The sequence below is a fragment of the Lepidochelys kempii genome, chromosome 6, assembly GCF_965140285.1.
Source record: "Lepidochelys kempii isolate rLepKem1 chromosome 6, rLepKem1.hap1, whole genome shotgun sequence".
NCBI classification, from domain to species: domain Eukaryota; kingdom Metazoa; phylum Chordata; order Testudines; family Cheloniidae; genus Lepidochelys; species Lepidochelys kempii.
In genome coordinates, this window is record NC_136385.1 from 46,820,255 (window position 1) to 46,833,426 (window position 13,172).

Genomic DNA, 13,172 nt, shown 5'->3' on the forward strand with positions numbered 1-13,172 from the left:
GATCTCACATGACCCATCTTGCATAAAATACATCTTAGTTATACTTTAATCATGTCATAACCATATCTCTGAAGTATATGGGGCGTAGTGTCAGAGTTACATAATAAGTGGCTCAGCATTCTTTGGTGGACTAGTTTATGGTTAAGGAGCTCCAAATTCCTGGATAATTCCGGGACTACTAAAATACAAGAGATTTGAAGAAATACACAAAGAACCAATTGGCTGTTCAGAGAGAGGGGAGAGAGATCGATCAGAAGTCAACACCTCATTTTGCTGTAATGTTTCACTATGCACTGTTGGACAATATCAATCTTATAGTTTACAGCTCTGCATTAAAGCAGCAAAAGACTGATTTACCTTGGGCTCAGTTATGCTGCTTGAGAAGCTGAGATGCATTAGAGAGGATGTGTGTATGCATGGTATAACACATCCATTTCCAACTTAGATCTCACACCAAGTGGTGGAGTCTGAGGTGTAGCTAGCATCACCCCAAGGTGAATTTTACTCCACAAGCATTGTGTTAACAGTAGCTCTAACTTTATTTTTGTTTAAGGTATAATCCTCTTACAACTAGTCTCAAAAGGACTCAAGGAACAGATTTACAGGAACAGGTTTACAGATTTACAGGAACAGATTTACAGGTACAAATATGAATGTGCATTGACCTTGTATTTTTTTTTAAACCACACAAAAGTTTGGTTCTAAAAGTTCAGACTATTTAATGCACTAGAGATGAGCCTGACTGAAAACCACACATTCAAGTACTCCCAAACTTTGTAGAAGTTTGGATCCAGATAACAACTTGGTGATTCAGCCACAAGTCTAATAATAAATATTTTGAACTGTGTAACTTTATATAATTCATTTCAAACCCTGCATTCATTTTCCAGTACTGATTGATCCTGCTCCCATTGACATCAATAGGAGTTTCACCTTTGACTTCCAATGGCAACTAGTTCTAGGCCTTGCATTTGTTTGGAGGAGCTAATAAGCAGATCTAGTCAGGAAACAGAAATCAGGCAGCTTCCTTCTTAATGACATCTATTTCACCATGGTGCTTGGAGACAATTCTGGAGTGTTTGTGGCCTAATACATACATTATAGATGTTTATATGTGGCTCTTTATTCAATTTGAAACGAGGAAGGGAGGAGAAATGCCAGCGAATGTTGTTCCATTTGAAAAAGGGTTAGAATTCCAAATATAAGAATTCAGCGGGGCAACTGGTCACGAAACCCCATAATGAGCCAATGGCCATAACTGCAAAAGCATATCATTTCTCAGTGTGTTCTCTTGAAGAATCTGCTGTTTAGCTCAGCCTTAAACTAAATTAGAAAACCTCCCTCTCTGACCCCATTTGAGAGATCATTTCAACAAGTTGCTGCACTATCTTCACTAGGCCATAACTAAGGGAAACCTGTCAATAATGTGATGTCATCCCTCTCTAGTGATCTGAAAGGTTTAGAGCTAGGATCCTCCTTATGAGCTCTCAAGCCTTGTCAGAGGTTGTACCCAACATATTGTAACACCAAGATCAAGGCCTTTTTTAAAGCCCCAAGTGTGAGCATGTCAGGGGGGAAAAAAAAAAAATCTACATGCAAAATGAATCCATATAACAGTTAGGGCTGTTGATTAATTGCAGTCAACTCATGCAATTAATTAAAAAAACAAAAAAAAATAATCGCAGTTTTAATCACACTGTTAATAATAGAACACCAATTGAAATGTATTAAATATTTTTGGATTTTTTCTACATTTTCTAATATATTGATTTCAATTACAACACAATACTCAGTGTACATGGCTCATTTTATATTACAAATATTTGCACTGTAAATGATGAAATAGTATTTTTCAGTTCACCTCATACAAGTACTGTAGTGCAATCTCTTTATCATGAAAGAGACTTACAAATGTAGATTTGTGTTACATAACTGCACTCAAAAACAAAACAATTTAAAACTTTAGAGCCTACAAGTCCACCCAGTCCTACTTCTTGTTCAGCCAATTGCTAAGTCAAACAAGTTTGTTTACATTTATGGGAGATACTGGTGACTGCTTCTTATTTACAGTGTCACCTGAAAGTGAGAACAGGCCACCATGCTTTGGCCACCATTCCAGAGGACATGCTTTCATGCTGATGATGCTCATTAAAAAAAATAATGTGTTAATTAAATTTGTGACTGAACTCCTTGGAGAATTGTATGTCTCCTGTTCTGTTTTACCTGCATTCTGCCATATATTTCATGCTATAGCAGTCTCGGATGATGACCCAGCACATGTTCATTTTAAGAACACTTTCACAGTAAATTTGACAAAACACAAAGAAGGTACCAATGTGAGATTTCTAAGGATAGCTACAGTACTTGACCCAAGGTTAGAATCTGAAGTGCCTTCCAAAATCTGAGAGGGACAAGGTGTGGAGCATGCTTTCAGATATCTTAGAAGAGCAACATGCCGATGTGGAAACTACAGAATCCGAACCACCAAAAAAGAAAATCAACTTTCTGCTGGTGGCATCTGACTCAGATGATGAAAATGAACATGCATCGGTCTGCACTGCTTTGCATAGTTATCAAGCCGAACCCATCATCAGCGTGGATGCATATCTTCTGGAATGGTGGTTGAAGCATGAAGGGATATATCAATCTTTAGCACATCTGGCACATAAATATCTTGTGACACAGGCTACAACAATGCCATATAAATGCCTGTTCTAACTTTCAGGTGACATTGTAAACAAGAAGCGGGCAGCATTATATCCTGCAAATGTAAACAAACGTATGTGCCTGAGCGATTGGCTGAGCAAGAAGAAGAATGGAATTGACTTGTAGGCTCTCAAGTTTTGCATCTTTTTGTATATAATTCTACATTTGTAAGTTCAACTTTCACGATGAAGAGATCACACTACAGTACTTGCATGAGGTGAATTGAAAAATACCATTTGTTTTTTACAGTGCAAATATTTGTAATCAAAAGTAAAAGTACTCTACACTGTAGATTTTGTATTCTGTGTTGTAATTGAAATCAGGATATTTGAAAATGTAGAAAACATCCAACATATTTAAATAAATGGTATTTTATTATTAACAGCATGATTAATCACAATTAATTTTTTTAATCGCTTTACAGCCCTAGTAACAATATATTGCAGTTTAATAGCTTTCCAGTATACTAGGAAGAAAGTGAAGTGGTTTACCACATCTAATGTAGGCAAGTACACCAGCATGTAACTCAGATCAGAGAAAGGTTTTCTTTGCTGAATATTTTTTATCCATAATAAAAAGAGACTGATAATTATTTTCTTGCTCTGTAAATACTTTTCACATTCCCACCTCAGGTTTGCTATTAGTCTGGGACAAGCCATGACATTTTAAATCATGACTGTGGTCATCCTGTGAAGTTTGCTAATTTCTACCCCAGTTTACAGAGAGTCTTAAACAGTCCTTGAGGTAATCATTTTTCTTTAGTTCATGCCATGTATCATGATCAATTTTTAAATAATTATAATTTACTGTGAACAATGTGATAATTTCAAGGATGATTTAAAAAATGATTGTTTAGTTACAGACTACAAATGTTTTTTTTTCAGTTTAATGAGAAATATTACAGCAATATATAGACATAAATTTAATATTAAAGTAAAATTGAAGAAAAAATCCTTTCCAGACATCAGTTTACTCTTACTTTGATAGTTTGCGCAAACAGAGCTGAAATTGTCCACGGATATATATATTTAACAACTTTGGTTACTCATTTTGGGCCCAGTTCCATTTCCATTGATTTCAATATACTGGGAATATGAATTACCTTCTTTTGTTGTAATCTGGCAAATTATAACCATCCTTTTCACTAGCCATTAGGCATACAAACTCTAGCAAGTGCAGTGAATCTACTTAGCTATGTTATACTCTGAGCAGAAAGGAGTGTTGGGAAGAAATATACAAGTCAAACATTCACTTGAGTGTCTGAACGGAACTTTCCATTAAGAGTGAAACAGTCACATAGTATGTTTGGGGTTTTTTTTTAAATGCCTCTCGAACTTCCCTTGTCAAGTTCTTTCTGCACAGAGCCATTTCAAATCTTGATTTGTCCTCTGCTTCCTTATGGGTTGGGCTTTTCTCATTGTTCAATAGTTTATTCACACTAGGGTGACCAGATGTTTTGATTTTATAGGGACAATCCCGATATTTGAGTCTCTTTTATATAGAAGCCTATTACCCCCCACCCCGTCCCAAATTTTCACACTTGCGGTCTAGTAACGCTAACTCACACCCTTGTTAACTTGTACCCATTGCAAACCTCTCAGAGTGCTACTGATGGTCTGTCAATGAATAGTTTCCCCAGTGGCCTACTTTGAAGTTATACATCCAATTTTATTTTTCCTTTTGAAACCACTTCAACTTAACATATTTTAAAAACAGATTTCTAAGATATGTTATCACTATAACCTATCCTATGGTCTTCCCCAGTCCAGGGTCTAGCCTTTCAGCTAAGAATCTCAAAACATTTTCCAAATACTCAGCCTCAGAGACCGGGCCGGCTCCAGCTTTTTTGCCACCCCAAGCGGCAAAGGGAAAAAACAAACAAACAAACAAAAAACCAAGCTTGGTTAACTTGCCACCAAAGTGCTGCTAAAGAGGAAGAGAGGGACTGCAGGGCCCGCCGCCGAACTGCCACCGAAGACCTGGACATGCCGCCCCTTTCTATTGGCCGCCCCAGGTACCTGCTTCCTTCGCTGGTGCCTGCAGCTGGCCCTGCTCACATAGTCACTGAGAGGCAGGTAAGTATTATTCTACCCACTTTTAAAGTGCTTCTAATTGAGACATGGAGACTAAATTTGCTTAAGATCACACACAGACTTTTCTAGAGCAGGAAACAGAATCCAGGAGATCTGACTCCTAGTTCCCCATTCTAACCACTTGAGTATATTCCTATCCTGGAGATCATAATTGCTTTAACTTAAAAATAGCACTGAAGAGAATGTGAATCATTACAGCAAATTCTACCTTAGAGGGGCACTTGATTCAATGAAAATGTGATACTCTGCGTTCAATTTATAATTTCACTGCTCCTCACTTGCCTCTGCAAGTTTTTGTAAAAAACATAGGTATTTTTAAACCAGATTGCAAGTCCCTCACTCGCCTGATTATTTCCACTGAAATAAAATAGGAACTATTTGTCCAACTGTGAGCCCCCCAACCACATTGGGGAAGCAACCTAGCTCTTAGCTTAAGAAATTAGAGCCAAACCTCAACTGAAAGTTATACCCTAGATTTACATACTAATCTGGGTTAAACTGTGTCAAAGATTTCATTTTTAGAGAGCAGCAATGTATCTGATTTACAAAAATGGAGAATAAGCTTATGTCCAGAACGGAGCAGAGGTATTTGGACCTGTCTGAGTTAGCAGCCCAAAAAAAAAAAAACCAAACAAACAAAAAAAAGCTTAAAATGCCTTAGAACGTGGTTGTATAAATATGAAGACCTTTTGACCCCATTTTAGATACATTTCTATTAAAGTGTTTAGATGGCTCCAAGAATGACAAATCTCTACTCCACCTAACCCCATGTCTCTTTTCCCTCCCCCACTCCATGCTCTCCTTCTCTCCACTCCCTATTCATACATTTATTTTCCTCATTTACTACGGTTATTCACTCTAACATGTTGCTTATGAAGTACTGTCTAGTATTGAATTGTCTGGTCTTTCAACTTTGTCAAGTTGTAAAATCACATAATTCTATAGTTCAATTGACCCATTGAAGTATTTTCAAATTTATACAAGCTATGAGACATTTACCTTTTTGTACTTTTCATTTTGTTTCTTTATGAAAATTGATTTTATTCATCACCAAAAAAAAGGAATCATAGCAAGAAAGGTTGTGTGTTTTCTCATATAACCTATAACAAAAATCCAAGATTCACATTTTAGGTTTAATATATTCAAAAATTTCCACCAACTATGGAAGTGCCTGTATAAAAGGAAGTTGGAATTTTTTAGAATATGTTGAGTAAAATGGGTGTAAATTGTAAATAATTTTTTCATCGTTAGTAGAAATGTATACTGTGGTACATGAAAGTAAGCAGACAGGTATGAGTTTTTTGTCAGAAACAGGCCAGCTCCTCAAAAACCTGATCCTTCAGTTTAATCATCTGCATAATCCTCAAATCTTCAACTAATCCCACTCAGCATCAATGGGGCAAGCTCATTCCTAGGAGATGCAGAACGCCTGAGAGTCAAGTGTACTCAGCACTTTTCAGGAATGAGTCCTAATCACAAGCAGGGCTGGATTACCCAAAAAGCAGACTAAGAATGTGCTTAGGGCACCAGCAAAGCAGGGGGCACCAAAAAAAAAAAAAAAGATGTTTTTTGAAAAAAATTGATATTTGATATTTCAAAAAAAGCATCAAAGTAGTCCTCATGGGAAAAATCAGAACTTTGTTAGACTTCCTTACACTCCACTACTCTTCCCCATTTTACTGTTCTCTTTTTATTACTTATTGTTAGGATATAGATATTCAGGCCTGTCTGCAAAGGCCTGTACTTTAAGAATTTAGGTGTATTCTTATCACTTAGCTAGTTAGAGGTATAAAAGAAAGAATCAAAATCACTGTCTGCCAGTGTAAGGTCCTTCTCTTACTGTGACAGTCTGAGGCCCTGTTCTTAGGCTAAGGCCTTTGGCTAAGCAGCAGAGGCAGCCATAAGCTGGGAAGCGGCTGGTCACATCCTCACATTCCAACCTAGTCACATTGAAGAAGGTGCTATTGGGCTGTTAGGAATACAATCCTGTCCTGATAATGCCTATAGCCTCCAGAGAAAGGGAAGTGCTTAGAAAATGTAAAAGGAAACTTAGTTTGATAGCATCCTGTCTGGCAAGAACTCACTTATCAATAGCTGGGATGTGAAATCCTCACTTCTGTATTGTTTTGTCATTATAGTTCCTACCTTGCTATTGTTTGCCTGTATAATCTGTCTGGTTCTGCGATTGTTCCTGTCTGCTGTATAATTAATTTTGCTGGGTGTAAACTAATTAAGGTGGTGGGATATAATTGGTTACATAATCATGTTACAATATGTTAGGACTGGTTAGTTAAATTTCAGGAAAATGATTGGTTAAGGTATAGCTAAGCCAAACTCAAGTTTTACTATATGGTCTGCAGTCAATCAGGAAGTGAGGGAATGGGTGTGGGGAAATTGGAATCATGTTTTGCTAAAGGGGGAGATGGGAACAGGGAATGGGGGTAAGGAAATTGGAATCATGTTTTGCTAAGGGCAGGAATGGGAGCAGGGACACAGGGGTAAGGCTCTGTGGTGTCAGAGCTGGGAAGGGGGACACTAAGGAAGGAAACTGGAATCATGCTTGCTGGAAGTTCACCCCAATAAACATTGAATTGTTTGCACCTTTGGACTTTGGGTATTGTTGCTCTCTGTTCATGCGAGAAGGACCAGGGAAGTAAGTGGGTGAAGGAATAAGCCCCCTAACACTTATCCCCACCTAAACCAGGGGGCATCCTACTAACATAGATCGAAATAATGCAAGGAAATCCGATCCCGTCATGTATTGCAATAAATTTATATTTTCTTATTGATATATTCTTCTGAGTTATACGTACTTGATTCATTTTTTTCTTTATATATAAAATAGTGTACATTGTGTAATTTGTTATCAAGGAATGCAGAAGAAGCTTTTAGAACAGAACAAATATGCCATATTCATGCCATGTGCTGCACCCTCTCTCAATCTTGTTGGCCGCAGAGCTGTTGATTGTTGTCTGGTGGCAGTAAGTGTTTTCTCAACAGTCCAGTTACTTTATGCATTTTTCTCTGCCTCAACACACCAATGGGCAGTTCTTAAAACACATTTGTGCAATGATTGTGTGTTGAAATCTCTTTCTAATACCCACTGGGAGGCACATAAGGTGGCAACAAGTGCAATTCCGGAGTCCTACTCAAAGATTGTGGATGCCTTAGAAAGTATAGCTGAAGACCAATCACAAAAGGAAGAAACTATACGAGAGGCAGAAAACATTGCAAACAAGATGCAAGAACTAGAGTTTGTATTCATGTTGACCATGTGGAATGACATTTTACAACACTTTTACCACACAAGTCAAGCTCTCCAAGAAAAAGAATTGGATTTGAAAACATGTGCAGACCTCTGTCAATATTTAGCAGATCACTTACACACTTTGAGGAATGATTATGAAAGATCTGAAGACATATCAAAAAAAGATATCTTGCCTGATACTAACCACAAAGAAGCCCAGACACTGGACACTGTGGCCATTACAGCACTGTGATTGCCCTCTAGGAGGTGTCCCACAATGCCTCTTCTCATCTCTCTGGTCATTGGTTTGAACTCTACTGCCCTGCCCTCAGGTGACCAACAGTCATCCTCACCCCATAAATTCCTTTGCAAATTTGTAAGTCCCCTTCCTGTTTGCTCAGTGACACGTGCAGTGGTCTCAGCGCATCTTTCCAGGTGGCCACGCCTGCTCCACACACCAGGCGATCCCCGCTTGGGGCAATGCCACGCTGCTGGACCTCATCAGCATTTGGAGAGAGGAGGCTGTCCAGTCCCAGCTGCGTTCCAGCCATAGGAATTATGATACCTACAGACAGATTTCATAGTGCATGACAGAAAGAGGCCATGATTGGGACACACTGCAGTGCAAGGTCAAAGTGAAGGAGCTGCGGAACGCCTACCACAAGGAGCGGGAGGCAAACCGCTGCTGCGCCCACGAGCTGCTGGTTCTAAGAAGAGCTGGATGTGATACTCGGCAGCGACTCCACCAAAAGGAGAATGCAGCACACCAGAATGAACCCACTGAGCAGCTCTTAAAGGTTATGGCGTGCCAAGCAGACACACCCCAGTTGATACTAGCTCTTCAAACCAAGCAGCTCCATGCACACCCTCCCCTGCAGCAGCTGTCACAAAACTCTTTCCCATGCGCCCACCAGACACTGCCAACACACTCTTATCAACCTCCTGGCTCTACACTCTACCTGCAGCATTCCACTCCTTCCTCCTCACAATCCAGAAGTGTGGACTCCCACTACCCACTGTGCTCAAACACCCATCCCTCTGCAGTTTGGCCCTGCTGAAGTACAATACCTGCTGCATTGTACTCCAAAGATAAGGTTGGATATGATCCCTGGACATACATAAATCTTTAGCCATCCTGGGACCCCTCCTCCTCCTGGGACCTTCACTTCCCCCATCTCACTCACGGCTGATGGGTTTTTTTTTTTTGTTTGACTCTCTCCTCCAGTTGTCTTTTAATAAAAGAGTTGTATTGGTTTGAAAGCAATCTTTATTCTATTAACTGAAAGCAAAAAGAGCACTGCGAAGCAACATACAATTATGGCACCAATCACCTCCTAGCATTAAAAGCACTGCACTCCTGAGCATAGCAACAAATATTAGCGGCTTTCAGCTTCAAATTGCTGCCTCAAGTCATCCCTGATCCTTATGGCCCCACCCTGTAACCCTTTAATAGCCCTGGTTTCTAGCTATTCAAACTCAGCCTCCAGGCACTGAGCCTCAGCAGAACAGCCCTGAGTGAAGCATTCACCCTTCCCATCACAAATATTATGCAACATACAGCACGTGGCTATAAGCATAGAAATATTGTCATCGGCCAGGTCCAGCTTCCCTTAGAGGCAGCTCCAGCAGACTTTTAAATGGCCAAAAGCACACTCACAGTCATTCTGTGCTTGCTCAGCCTGTTGTTGAGCCACTCCTTGCTGCTGTCAAGTTTCCCCGTGTATGGCTTCATAAGCCACTGCATTGAGGGGTAGGCAGGGTCTCCCAGGATCACAATGGGCATTTCGACTTCCCCTACGGTGATCTTCTGGTCCGGAAAGAAAGTCCCAGCTTGCAGCTTCCTGAACAGGCCAGTGTTCTGAAAGATGCGGGCATCATGCACCTTTCCGGACCAGCCTGAGTTAATGTCTGTGAAACACCCATGGTGATCGACAAGCACCTGGAGAACCACTGATGATTAGTACCCTTTGCGATTAATGTACTCTGTGTCTAGGTGGACTGGTGCCAGAATTGGAGTGTGTGTGCTATCACCCCTCCGCAGTTAGGGAAGGCCATTTGTGCAAAGCCATCCACAGTGTCACGTACGTTGCCCAGAGTCACGGTCTTTCGGAGCAGGATGAGATTAATGGCCCTGCACACTTCCATCAACACGAGTCCAGTGGTTAACTTTCCCACTCTGAACTGATTAGCGACTGATTGGCAGCAGTCTGGAGTAGCTAGCTTCCATATTGCAATCATCACATGCTTCATGGCAGGGCAGCTCTCATTCTTGTGTCCTTGCGCCACAGGGCTGGGGAGAGCTTATCACACACAGTCCCATGAAAGTGGATTTCCTCATCCGAAAGTTCTTCAGCCACTGCTCGTCATCCCAGACGTGCATCACAATGTGATCCCCCACTCAGTACATGTTTCCCGAGCCCAGTAGTGGTGTTCCACTGTGGTCTGCTTGTGGCATTCACAGAAGTGCTATCTCATGGCATAGCTACTACACGTGGCGAGATCAATGTTGCATTTCTCTTGCCTTTGTAGTTTAATGAATAACTCCACTGCCACTCATGACCAGCATACTGGTTAACAGTTCGGGATCCATTCCTGTAGCCTGTAGAGGCAGGGCAAGCAGTACACAAACCACTGAAAGATGGTGCCAATTGCGGATGGAAGCAATTCATCACAGGGCATTGGGACAGGACCCAGGATGCCCTGCAGCCCCCCTCTGCCTTCCCAGAAGTCTTAGCAACAGAAGAGAAAGAGGTGCTCTGTGGGATAGCTGCCTAGAGTGCACTGCTTCAAATACCACTGCAAGTGCCCCAAATGTGAACACACTACTGTGTGGGCAGCTGACAGTGTGAACACACAACAGCGGTTTCCCTTCCGTGCTCTCTGAGTGGTGCTGTAATTGCTGGCGCTGTAACTTTGCAAGTGTAGACGTGCCGTTAGTGACTAATTCCCAACGAGATTTATCCATGGAAGGCAAGTCTTTTTCTGCTGTCAGCATATATACAGATTGTGACTTTGCCAACTGTGATGGGTTTGGGCCTTCTGGGGTGTCACCTGACGTGCTGGGTTTTAACTGGGTCAGCGTATTCTGCCAGCCTGGGTCCCCTTTACCTGGCCTGGCTGGGTTAGGCTCACAAGTCTCTTCCAGCCAAGCACATAGGTAGAGCCGCACCCATATGCGCAGAGAGAGAGAGAGAGATCAGCTCTGACAAGATTCAGCCTTAGGGGCTTGCTCCAACACTTGGGTTTGTACCCCTTAAAGGGAGTGGGCACCAGAAGGTTTTATGAAATATGCCCCCTCCCTCACTGTGCAGGGAGATATGGACAACTTCTTACCCCCCCCCGTTAGAAATTACATAAACTGGGTTCTATTATAATCAAGAAATAAGTTTAACAACTACAAATGGTGAATTTTAAGTGAACATAAAAAAGATGACAGAACAAAGCAGATTACTGAGCAAATAAAACAAAATATACTCAAGAAACAGGTTACAAAATATAATTTCTTACCCTAAATGTTATTTCAGGCAGGTTGCAAAGTTTCTGTGGTTCAGAGTTCCTGTTATATTCCTTTTCAGACTGGACCCGTCTCAGTCTGGACTCCCCACCCCTTTCCTTCAGGTGGCTTTAGCAGTCTTTCTTCTTGGGCAGACAGGCCATGGAGGAGGAGGAGTTATGTTTGCCTTACTCCCCACTATTAAATAAGATTTACATAAGGTGGGAATCCTTTGTTTCCCAAACTTGGCACCTCCCCCACTTCCCTTCCACTGGAAAAGTTACTAAACATTACCTGGGACGACTTGTATCAGGTGACAAGACCTATGTCTCTGCAGAGCTGTGGCCACCATTGCTCATAGGCTCTCTCCATGGTCCACAGGAAGACTTTCACAGATCATCGTCTTTGCTAATAGCCCATTAGCCCTGTCTGACTTTTCCATTGTTGTACCTGAAGGTTTGGCTGGGGTGGACACCCAAAGTAACACATTTGCAATACAGATACATAGTTTATTTGGGCGTTAGCAAAAGCTTGTGCCCAAATAAATTTGTTAGTCTCTAAGGTGTCACAAGGACTCCGTGTTGGTTTGTATCAGCAAAAACAACTTGGATACCACTCTGAAACTAGATCATAGATTATTAGGGTTGGAAGGGACCTCAGAAGGTCATCTAGTCCAACCCCCTACTCAAAGCAGGACCAATCCCCAATTTTTGCCCCAGATCCCTAAATGGCTCCCTCAAGGATTGAGCTCATAACCCTGGGTTTAGCAAGCCAATGCTCAAACCACCGAGCTATCCCTCCCCCTTCAAATAGATACATAGTTAATATTCATAACTTCAGATACAGAAATGATACAAGCATACAAATTGGATAATCACATTCAGTAAATCATAACTTTTCCAATGATATCTTACATGAGCCATCTTGCCTAAAATATATCTCAGTTATGTCATTCATTTCATATGAGCATATTTTCATAAGGAATATGGAATGGAATGTCACATTATTTCCATTAGCTAAATTTATCTAAAAATTCTGTAAATTGTCCTGAGGGAAACTACTGGGGGTAGGGAGAAGAATTAAACAGAAAACAAAACAAAACCCTACAGCTCAGGTAAGGGTCTCTCTTAAAATGTAACATACGCCTAGAGTCCCAATTCCAGATAAATATTTCTAAATAGCTCTGAAAAAAAGAAAAAAGTTTTGATTAAAGAAAACATTAAAACCTTCATAGATGGAATAAATAGTTTCAGTACCATAAAGTGAAAAGACCTTATACAAAGAGGGTGAAAGTTAAAGTGAATTACATGTTTCAGAATTCTGATAACTCAAAGACTACAGCTCTCATCCTGTGAATAATCTAGGTCCTGATCCTGCAAAGACTTAGACACATGCTTAAATTTAGGTACCAGGAATAGTCCTGGGGGTGAATCACTTAACTTGTATGGGCTAAGCCAGCTCTAATTGGTGAGCCTTTTCCTACATTTTCTTATTGAAGCCATAGACTGAAAGGGAACAGATGTAGATTTTACATCTAAGCACATAAGAATTTCCATTCCAGATCATACCACTGGGCCTATGCACTGCAGTCTCAAGTCTCCGACAGTGGGCCAGTACTTGTTGCTTCAGAGAA